Genomic DNA, 10,008 nt, shown 5'->3' with positions numbered 1-10,008 from the left:
GTTAAATCCACTTCAATCAGTGTAGATGAAGGGGAGGAGACAGGTTAAAGGGGGATCTGTAATGAAGTTCTCTATAAGGAAGTTACAGAAGCCATACCAAGAACAGCTACATTCACGTGTCTCTTGGTCAGAACACTTGTCACTTTCTGTGAGACGTGACTTGCGTAGCCCTGTGAAACACTGTAAAATCCCCCCTACCACTCTCCCCTCTCCCGCCGTGTGGTTTGTGGCTTGTTCAATCAGTAGTAAAGACCACTTCACGTCAATCAATCTCACGGTTGTTTCACATCTTCCTTCTTTTCTCATTTGGCTCTGTCATGTTGGGAAAATAATAGCTAAATACTGTTTCTTAAAAAAGATAACTGGGTGTTTAACTATGTTGTCATCTGACTGGTAATGTGTATTAATATTTAACAATGTGTCTTCACATTTGGCATTGTACAGAGGGAGTGTGGTATGTTCAGGCTGTGCATGGTATAGCTGTTTCTTGATGACGACGCAACAGGTTTCAGAAACCTACTCCTTTTATTGTTTGATTTCATTCAAGGAAACAACAAAAACACTTTTTTTCAAGAAGACAACAAATTGTAAAACAAAACAAATCAGTCGAAACAACAGTTGAACAGTTAAACCCAAGGCAAGTCGCCCTGTAGCCAATAGGGATGTTTCCCTCTCGTAGTACTGACAGCTATATTCAGACAGGTTCTGTTCTTGCGTCCCAAATGGCGCCCTTATTCCATATAAAAGTAGCGCATTAGGGTGCAATTTGGGAAGCACCCTCTGACATAGAATTTTCCCTTGGACACACACCAAAAGCTGTGTGTCAGTGCTCAACAGGATATGATGTCATACACCGCAGTGTGACTTCCCTTTAAACCCCCTTATTTATCCTTAATTACAAGGTAATAGTGATTATCATCATAGTGAATAATCACAATTTATCTTCAACGTTTTGTTAACTTATTCATAAAGGTGTAGCCACTTGTCTACCTTACTAGTAACTTTATGTATGGCTGTATTATCTTCAATGTGTTGTCATTTTATTCGGGATAAGGTAGCCGTTTGTCAAACGCTGTCTCTTACAGGGCAGGGGTGAGCGCCAAACCACCTGTACCACAAAAAGCCTGACAGAGGCAGTGTTACGCCGTGTTACGCCGTGTTACGCCGTGTTACGCCGTGTTACGCCGTGTTACGCAGTGTTACGCAGTGTTACGCCGTGTTACGCCGTGTTACGCAGTGTTACGTCGTGTTACGCAGTGTTACGCCGTGTTACGCAGTGCTACGCCGCGTTACGCAGTGTTACGCCGTGTTACGCCGCGTTACGCCGTGTTACGCCGTGTTACGCCGTGTTACGCCGTGTTACGCCGTGTTACGCAGTGTTACGCCGTGTTACGCAGTGTTACGCATTGTTACGCCGTGTTACGCCGTGTTACGCCGTGTTACGCAGTGTTACGCCGTGTTACGCAGTGTTACGCCGTGTTACGCCGTGTTACGCCGTGTTACGCCGCGTTACGCCGCGTTACGCAGTGTTACGCCGCGTTACGCAGTGTTACGCCGTGTTACGCCGTGTTACGCCGTGTTACGCAGTGTTACGCCGTGTTACGCCGTGTTATGCCGTGTTACGCCGTGTTACGCCGTGTTACGCCGTGTTACGCCGTGTTACGCAGTGTTATGCCGTGTTACGCAGTGCTACGCCGTGTTACGCCATGTTACGCCGTGTTACGCCGTGTTACGCCGTGTTACGCAGTGCTACGCAGTGCTACGCCGTGTTACGCCATGTTACGCCGTGTTACGCCGTGTTACGCCGTGTTACGCCGTGTTACGCAGTGTTACGCAGTGTTACGCAGTGTTACGCCGCGTTACGCCGTGTTACGCCGTGTTACGCCGTGTTACGCCGTGTTACACTTACAACTTCTATGGCTGTCTCGAATCAACACTATAAACCTTTTTTCTTTTAAGCAGGGAAGTTCCATTGAGACCAATGTCTCTTTTGCAAAGAAGCCTTCCGTGTTATTGTGAATGTGCTGATAAACTCTTATCTTTGGCTTGATCATGAGGGGTCAGGTCATCTCTCTTGTTAGTTATCTTCGCACTCCAAATACATGTAATAGTACCTTTTAAAATGTTATCATCGCTTTAGCGATCACGGGGTTAACTGGAAAATGTCAAACCAATACAGCATCAGATCACAGATAGTGCTTGTAGATTCTACTGCTTGACATTCCTTCCCACACATGTATAAAAACACGTCTGTCAGATTGGCTTAGTTATGGAAATGAATACAGTCTCAGAAACACGGTTAAACCTTCTCCCCAAAGAGGAGCAGCTCTTTTCAGGAATGAAAAATCCACAACTAACCTTTTATCTGACTTACACTGGGAAAGAAATATGTGACTATAAAACATTATGAATACTATTTTACTGAAATCGACACAAACGACTTTTGCACGACAAAAAGTGGTGTTCCTGTATATACACACCTACCTCAGTACATACAAAATAAGATTACCCCCCCCCTCAAAATCCACCTCAATAAATAATGGATATTATGGAACTATAAAAATCACACCAACATGTCAGAAGGTTGCACTCATCATTTTCACTCAATATTGAACTTTAAGAACATTGAAAACATTTTGTACAAAAATATAATCATTATCATTAGTGACTTCAAAAGCCTTATTCAAGTTTAAAAAATACATATTGTCCTTGACGCTCCCAAAAATTATTTGACAAGTCTCTCTTGATTATTCGTTTTTTATTTCTCTCCAGACTAAGACATACACTGAGTGTACAAAACATTAAGAACACCTGCTCTTTCCATGACATAGACTGACCAGGTGAATCCAGCTGAAAGCTATCATGCCTTATTGATTTCACTTGTCAAATCCCCTTTAATCAGTGCAGATGAATGGGAGGAGACAGGTTAAAGAAGGATTTTTAAGTCTTGAGACATTTGAGACATGGATTGTGTATGTGTGCCATTCAGAGGGTGAATAGGCAAGATAAAATATGTAAATCCCTTTGAACAGGGTATGGTAGTAGGTGCCAGGCGCACCGGTTTGAGTGTGTCAAGAACTGCAACGCTGCTGGGTTTTTCACGATCAACAGTTTCCCGTGTGTATCAAGAATGGTCCACCACCCAAAGGACATCCAGACAACTTGACACAACTGTGGGAAGCATTGGAGTCAACATGGGGCCAGCATCCCTGTCGAAGGCTTTTGACACCTTGTAGAGTCCATGCCCCGACAAATTGGGGCTGTTCTGAGGGCAAAAGGGGTGTAACTCAATATTAGGAAGGTGTTCCTAATGTTTTGTACACTCAGTGTACATAAATAACATTGTTTATGTATATACTGTAATTATAGGAAAGTAAATTCAGTGCACCAACTATGTAATAGAACTTACAGTATAGAGATTTAAAGGAATCTTTCCAAAATGTTTAAGCATAAATCAACAAAACAGTTTTCTTTAAATTGCCATGTTCGACCACTGCACTAAATCATTGTTTTTGTTAAGAAGTTAAATTAATGTAGAAAGTAGAGTGCTTAGTATATGATTTACATACTTTATCAACAATCATATTTTATTTGCAGAAAAAAAGAAAAAGAAAACAGAGTATGAAACATTCTAGAAACATTTCTACACAGAGTCCATGTTGAGAGCACAGAGTCCATGTTGAGTCCACAGAGTCCATGTTGAGTCCACAGAGTCCATGTTGAGACCAGAGTCCATGTTGAGACCAGAGTCCATGTTGAGACCAGAGTCCATGTTGAGACCACAGAGTCCATGTTGAGCCAACAGAGTTCATGTTGAGACCAGAGTCCATGTTGAGCCAACAGAGTCCATGTTGAGACCACAGAGTCCATGTTGAGACCAGAGTCCATGTTGAGCCAACAGAGTCCATGTTGAGTCCACAGAGTCCATGTTGAGACCAGAGTCCATGTTGAGACCAGAGTCCATGTTGAAACCAGAGTCCATGTTGAGACCAGAGTCCATGTTGAGCCAACAGAGTCCATGTTGAGACCACAGAGTCCATGTTGAGACCAGAGTCCATGTTGAGACCAGAGTCCATGTTGAGACCAGAGTCCATGTTGAGACCAGAGTACATGTTGAGACCACAGAGTCCATGTTGAGACCACAGAGTCCATGTTGAGACCACAGAGTCCATGTGTAGCTCAGTTGGTAGAGCATGGCGCTTGCAACGCCAGGGTTGTGGGTTCGATTCCCACGGGGGGCCAGTATGAAAAAAATATATAAAAAAATGTATGCACTCACTAACTGTAAGTCGCTCTGAATAAGAGCGCCTGCTAAATGACTAAAAAAAATAAACAATAAAAATAATTGAATAATAAACAACAACAAATGTTGAGACCACAGATAAATATGTCAACATGTTTTGATTGTTGAAGTCGGAAGTTTACATACACATTAGCCAGATACATTTAAACTTAGTTTTTCACAATTCCTGACATTTAATCCTGGTAAAAATTCCCTGTCTTAGGTCAGTTAGGATCACCACTTTCTTTTAAGAATGTGAAATGTCAGAACAATAGTAGAGAGAATTATTTATTTCAGCTTTTATTTCTTTCATCACATTCCAAGTGGGTCAGAAGTTTACACACACTCAATTAGTATTTGGTAGCATTGCCTTTAAATTGTTTAACTTCGGTCAAATGTTTCGGGTAGCCTTCCACAATCTTCCCACAATAAATTGGGTGAATTTTGGCCCATTCCTCCTGACAGAGCTGGTGTAACTGAGTCAGGTTTATAGGCCTCCTTGCTCGCACACGCTTTTTCAGTTCTGCCCACACATTTTCAATAGGATTGAGGTCAGGGCTTTGTGATGGCCACTCCAATACCTTGACTTTGTTGTCCTTAAGCCATTTTGCCACAACTTTGGAAGTATGCTTGGGGTCATTGTCCATTTGGAAGACCCATTTGCGACCCAGCTTTAACTTCCTGACTGATGTCTTGAGATGTTGCTTCAATATATCCACATAATTTTCTTTCCTCATGATGCCATCTACTTTGTGAAGTGCACCAGTCCCTCCTGCAGCAAAACACCCCCACAGCATGATGCTGCCACCCCCGTGCTTCACGGTTGGGATGGTGTTCTTCGGCTTGCAAGCTGCCCCCCTTTTTCCTCCAAAAATAACGATGGTCATTATGGCCAAACAGTTCTATTTTTGTTTCATCAGACCAGAGGACATTTCTCCAAAAAGTACGATCTTTGTCCCCATGCGCAGTTGCAAACCGTAGTCTGGCTTTTTCTATGGCGGTTTTGGAGCAGTGGCTTCTTCCTTGCTGAGCGGCCTTTCAGGTTATGTCGATATAGGACTCATTTTACTGTGGATATAGATACTTTTGTACCTGTTTCCTCCAGCATCTTCACAAGGTCCTTTGCTGTTGTTCTGGGATTGATTTGCACTTTTCGCACCAAAGTATGTTTATCTCTAGGAGACAGAACGCGTCTCCTTCCTGAGCGGTATGACGGCTGCATGGTCCCATGGTGTTTATACTTGCGTACTATTGTTTGTACAGATGAACGTGGTAACTTCAGGCGTTTGGAAATTGCTCCCAAGGATGAACCAGACTTGTGGAGGTCTACCATTTTTTTCTGAGGTATTGGCTGATTTCTTTTGATTTTCCCATGATGTCAAGCAAAGAGGCACTGAGTTCGAAGGTAGGCCTTGAAATACATCCACAGGTACACCTCCAATTGACTCAAATTATGTCAATTACCCTATCAGAGGCTTATAAAGCCATGCCATCATTTTCTGGAATTTTCCAAGCTGTTTAAAGGCACAGTCAACTTAATGTATGTAAACTTCTGACTCACTGGAATTGTAATACAGTGAATTATAAGTGAAATATTCTGTCTGTAAACAATTGTTGGAAAAATTACTTGTGTCATGCACAAAGTAGATGTCCTAACCGACTTGCTAAAACTATAGTTTGTTAACAAGAAATTCGTGGCGTGGTTGAAAAACAAGTTTTAATGACTCCAACCTAAGTGTATGTAAACTTCCGACTTCAACTGTAGGTGCAATAACAGATTTCCCCAAAATGTCAACAAGACACTAAATCCATCCTGTGCAGTTAGTTCCTTTCCACAGAAAACGTAAATACCAAATATACATTTTGCATAAATAACTTGCTCCAGAAATGTAATAAAACAAGATATAAAATCATAATCTACTAAATGTCTCTGAAAATGTATCTCTGACACAGTGTAGTTCAGGTTACCACAGCGCTGATACACAGTGTTACCACATTGAACATAATATTACTCCGTTACTAAAACCTATAGTCCAGCATTATTACGGGAAAAACAGTGCAAAAGGTATTTTGGTTGTAGGAAAATCTTTCAGAATTTTCCAAGGTTCCAAAATGAATTACCAAGGTTCCAAAATGAATTACCAAGGTTCCAAAATGAATTACCAAGGTTCCAAAATGAATTACCAAGGTTCTAAAATGAATTACCAAGGTTCCAAAATGAATTACCAATGTTCCAAAATGAATTACCAAGGTTCCAAAATGAATTACCAAGGTTCCAAAATGAATTACCAAGGTTCCAAAATGAATTAGCCAGGTTCCAAAATGACAACTATAAAGTTTATCATACAAAGTTGTGATTGGTTCAAATCTCTTTAAACAATTTCTATATCACCAGAAGCTTCTGTCTGTTTCACATAAACACAATTATATAATAAAAACACATTTAGGGTAGATTCAATCCGGATCGCGGAAGATCTGTGTTAAAATGGAAAGGTCATTTCTGATTGAGCCGACATACGCAGCGTTTACCGTGAATGCAGTCTCCGCAAACGCAGGAGAATTGCCTTTAAATTTCAAGCAAGCTATAACGTGGATATTCCGCGATCCTTGGGTAATACGGACTGTCTCCAGCCCTTAGAGTTGAAAGTCTCCAGAGGTTGGCTTTGCTGTCATCCCATACACACATTGCACCATTCTAAATAGACAGACAGTACGCTCCAGTACGCTCCAATATATCGTTGAGACTAAAGTGACTCAAACGAATAAATTTGCACCTCTTATTTACATCACATTATTACGACCGATGGATTTGATCAACAACATTGTGATACTTTGCTATTTTTTTAAAAGCGGAAAATACTTTAATTCCCATAACTTCAAACTGAGGTGCCACACAAGGTTATCCTAGTACCATTATTTATCATTTTGAAATTGTTCTAAAGTCAAAATCACACTTTACTGCAGATCCTGTAAAATAAATGTATACTTATCATCTGACTCAGGGATTATAGCTGACAATACTCAGGGAATGACAATTATAGCTGACAATACTTAGGGAATGACAATAGAAAATACCATAGAACAGCGGTTAGATTTTTTTTTTGTTATCATAGAGATGACCTAGAATGTAGGAATTATTGTTCTGAGGTGATGTGTCCCCCCCCCCCCCCTCCAGGGAACCCTGAATGTTTCATACTCTCTCAGTTATAAAAATTCCTGTTTACCACAATACCTCCTGAACTATATACTAGACGTACAATGTCCTCCGCTCCTCCCTCTCCTATGGTTACCTGGTTCAGTGTTCTAGAGCACAGTGCTCAGTCTGGTACTCTCCTATTGAGGTACTTTGGTCACTCTCGGGGCTGCAGCAAAATAAAAGTCAAATGTCCCGTTGGTTCTTCTCTTGTTGTGTTACTACTACAACTCAAATTGTCTGTAGAGGTTAGAGAGGTGGGATTCTCCCTTCTCCCCCCCCCACCCCTCACGTAGTTAGCGTATTTCACTTACCATCACAACACTGCTCATCCCTGTACAGTAGAGGGACTACTTCCTTTATAGGGGACTGATTCAGAGCAACAGAAAAACACCCTCTTCATCCCTGTACAGTCCCTTAATCAGCAGCTGGTGCTGTCCCTCTCCCCGGTGCTCTTGGCCGGCAGGGCCGCTGAGCTGACCGCTATCTGGCAGCCGTTGGTGACGTGATTCATGACTTTCTGTTTGAGCTGGGCCACCTGTTCCCTCAGGACCGAGGCGGTGGAGGTCAGGTCACAGTTCTGGGTCTTCAGGACCTTTACCTTCTCCTCCAGCCTGGAGATCCGCTCCAGCTTCCTCTTGCGACACTTGGACGCCGCGATCCGGTTCCGCAGTTTCTTCCTCTCTGTCTTGATCCTCTCCTGGGTCTCCAGGTCGATGGGAGAGAGGGAGGGAGGGGAGGAGGTGGGGTCCCCGGGAGGGTGAGGGACCTCTGGGACAGTCTGAGGGGCGTCCAGGCCCCTGTTGTGGGGATGGTGGGACCCTGGGCCTCCGGGTCCGTGGGGGCCGTGGCCTGGGTAGCTGCCGGGCATCTGGCCGCCTGGGTAGGATGATGAGATGTGGTTGGGGTGGTTAGGGTCGTAGCTGCTGAGGTTGGTATAGATGGGAAGGTCTCCTGCAGACATGATGTTCCTCTGGTACGGACCTTGTACAGAGGAGGAGGGGGACATGGGGGCTCCAACCAGCTGGTTCTGTTTATGGAGATCCGCCAGGGCTTTGACGAACCCATCGGCAAAACCCTCCTGTTCGTTAGTCGCGTTGTTCCGGTACATGAAGGGGTTACCTCCGTTGGGGTTGGGCACAGGAGACGTCGTCACCAGGCCCTGGTTGGACTGGATGATGAGGTGCTCGAGGTCAGGGAGGCCAGCTTCAGAAGGTTCATATCTGACAAGCCGCTGGGCATTAACGAGCTGTTCGTGTTGCTGTTAATCCCTCCCAGATTATTAGGATTGATATTGCAGTTGCTCCCCGGCTGACCTTGGGACAGTTTCAGGCCAGAGCTGCCGTGGGGACCGCCTGAGAAGTTATGTGCCACCTTCTTACTCATCATCTTGTGCCCCTGGTAGCGTTCGTAATCTGCATGGTGTTGTCCCAAATTGTGTTGAACACCTGGGGCCTCATCGTGGTAGAAAAGGGGTTTCCATTTTACCCGTCATTGACAAAGGGAGACAGAATCTTCATAATCTGATTTAGTAAAGGTTTAAATGGTCCAGTCGACATCAGCTGTGAAGACTAGGAGATTTCCAAGATAGTGTTCTGTTAAAAGGTATTCCAATATGAATTCGGCCACCTGTTAGAAAGAAAATAAATGTATATTCCACATATAAAATGACATGTGATTTGAAAACCAAACAAGATACCTTGTATTTTGATTTATATGATTTATATGACTACAGCAGGAATACAAAACTATAGTTTCCCTTTTGCTGAACAGTCAAAGCAACAAGCCGCTTTTAATCCTTGGAACCCATCTACACATATAAATCCTAATTAAAAGCGTTGGCTACATCGTTTGGTTTTAGGGATGTATAATATGTAACACATGGATGAAAGTGAAACCCACCTTACTACTAGGCTCCCTATAAAAGTATTTATCCTACACTTCCTAATAATTGCGTTCTATTTTAATACGACTTGTCATGGGAGTGAATGAATAGAAGAATATCATACAGTTGGATATTGGCACCATATTTGATCGTATAGCCTACAGTACATCCATATGATCATATACGGTAGGATACACTCACTAATAGTGTATCATAATCATTCTTAAAATATACTTACAATAAGCGAAGGTTTCACAATGCTAAGCCGGTGATGACAGGAAAGCCCGTTCAGTACGATGACTAGTTGATAACGTTACGTTTCGAGAAATAACCTTCATGTGAAACAATCCAGTGACTCAATCGTCCCCGGTGACTCGAGGTAGTCACACCGATCAACAGTGACACAAAATACCATCCATCGTACGGTAGACGTTACCCACGCACGCTGCCTGTAAGCCGGTGAGCCCGTTCGAGTGTGTAGGCAGATGGTCTATTAAAAATGAATATGTTATCCGTGTGTTAAACAAAAATCTTCCAACAAAAATCAGCAGGAAAAATTAATATCACCCCGTTTACTATCTGTATATATTTCACTGCCTTAGAATATAGACTGTTGACATTGGAGAAATCGGACTTCATTTCTGTCTG

General features: G+C 42.8%; 1 long non-coding RNA gene and 1 pseudogene across 2 annotated transcripts; one reads left to right on the top strand and one right to left on the bottom strand.

Moving 5' to 3' along the window:
- Window positions 1-509: 509 nt before the first annotated feature.
- Window positions 510-3,737, top strand: LOC311127684. The gene is made up of 3 exons (XR_014613134.1): window positions 510-1,396; window positions 1,468-1,606; window positions 1,838-3,737. It is a non-coding gene; the product is annotated as an uncharacterized lncRNA (long non-coding RNA).
- A 3,529-nt stretch (window positions 3,738-7,266) lies between these two features.
- Window positions 7,267-9,667, bottom strand: LOC311127679 (transcription factor Jun-like; annotated as a pseudogene). The gene is made up of 2 exons (XR_014615301.1): window positions 9,599-9,667; window positions 7,267-9,104 (listed from the first exon to the last, which is right to left on the bottom strand). The product of XR_014615301.1 is annotated as a transcription factor Jun-like (transcript).
- Between the last annotated feature and the right edge of the window lie 341 nt (window positions 9,668-10,008).

This window comes from Coregonus lavaretus (assembly GCF_964263955.1).
Source record: "Coregonus lavaretus genome assembly, chromosome: 4".
Classification (NCBI taxonomy): Eukaryota; Metazoa; Chordata; class Actinopteri; order Salmoniformes; family Salmonidae; genus Coregonus; species Coregonus lavaretus.
This window is presented reverse-complemented; position numbering and strand designations above follow the sequence as displayed.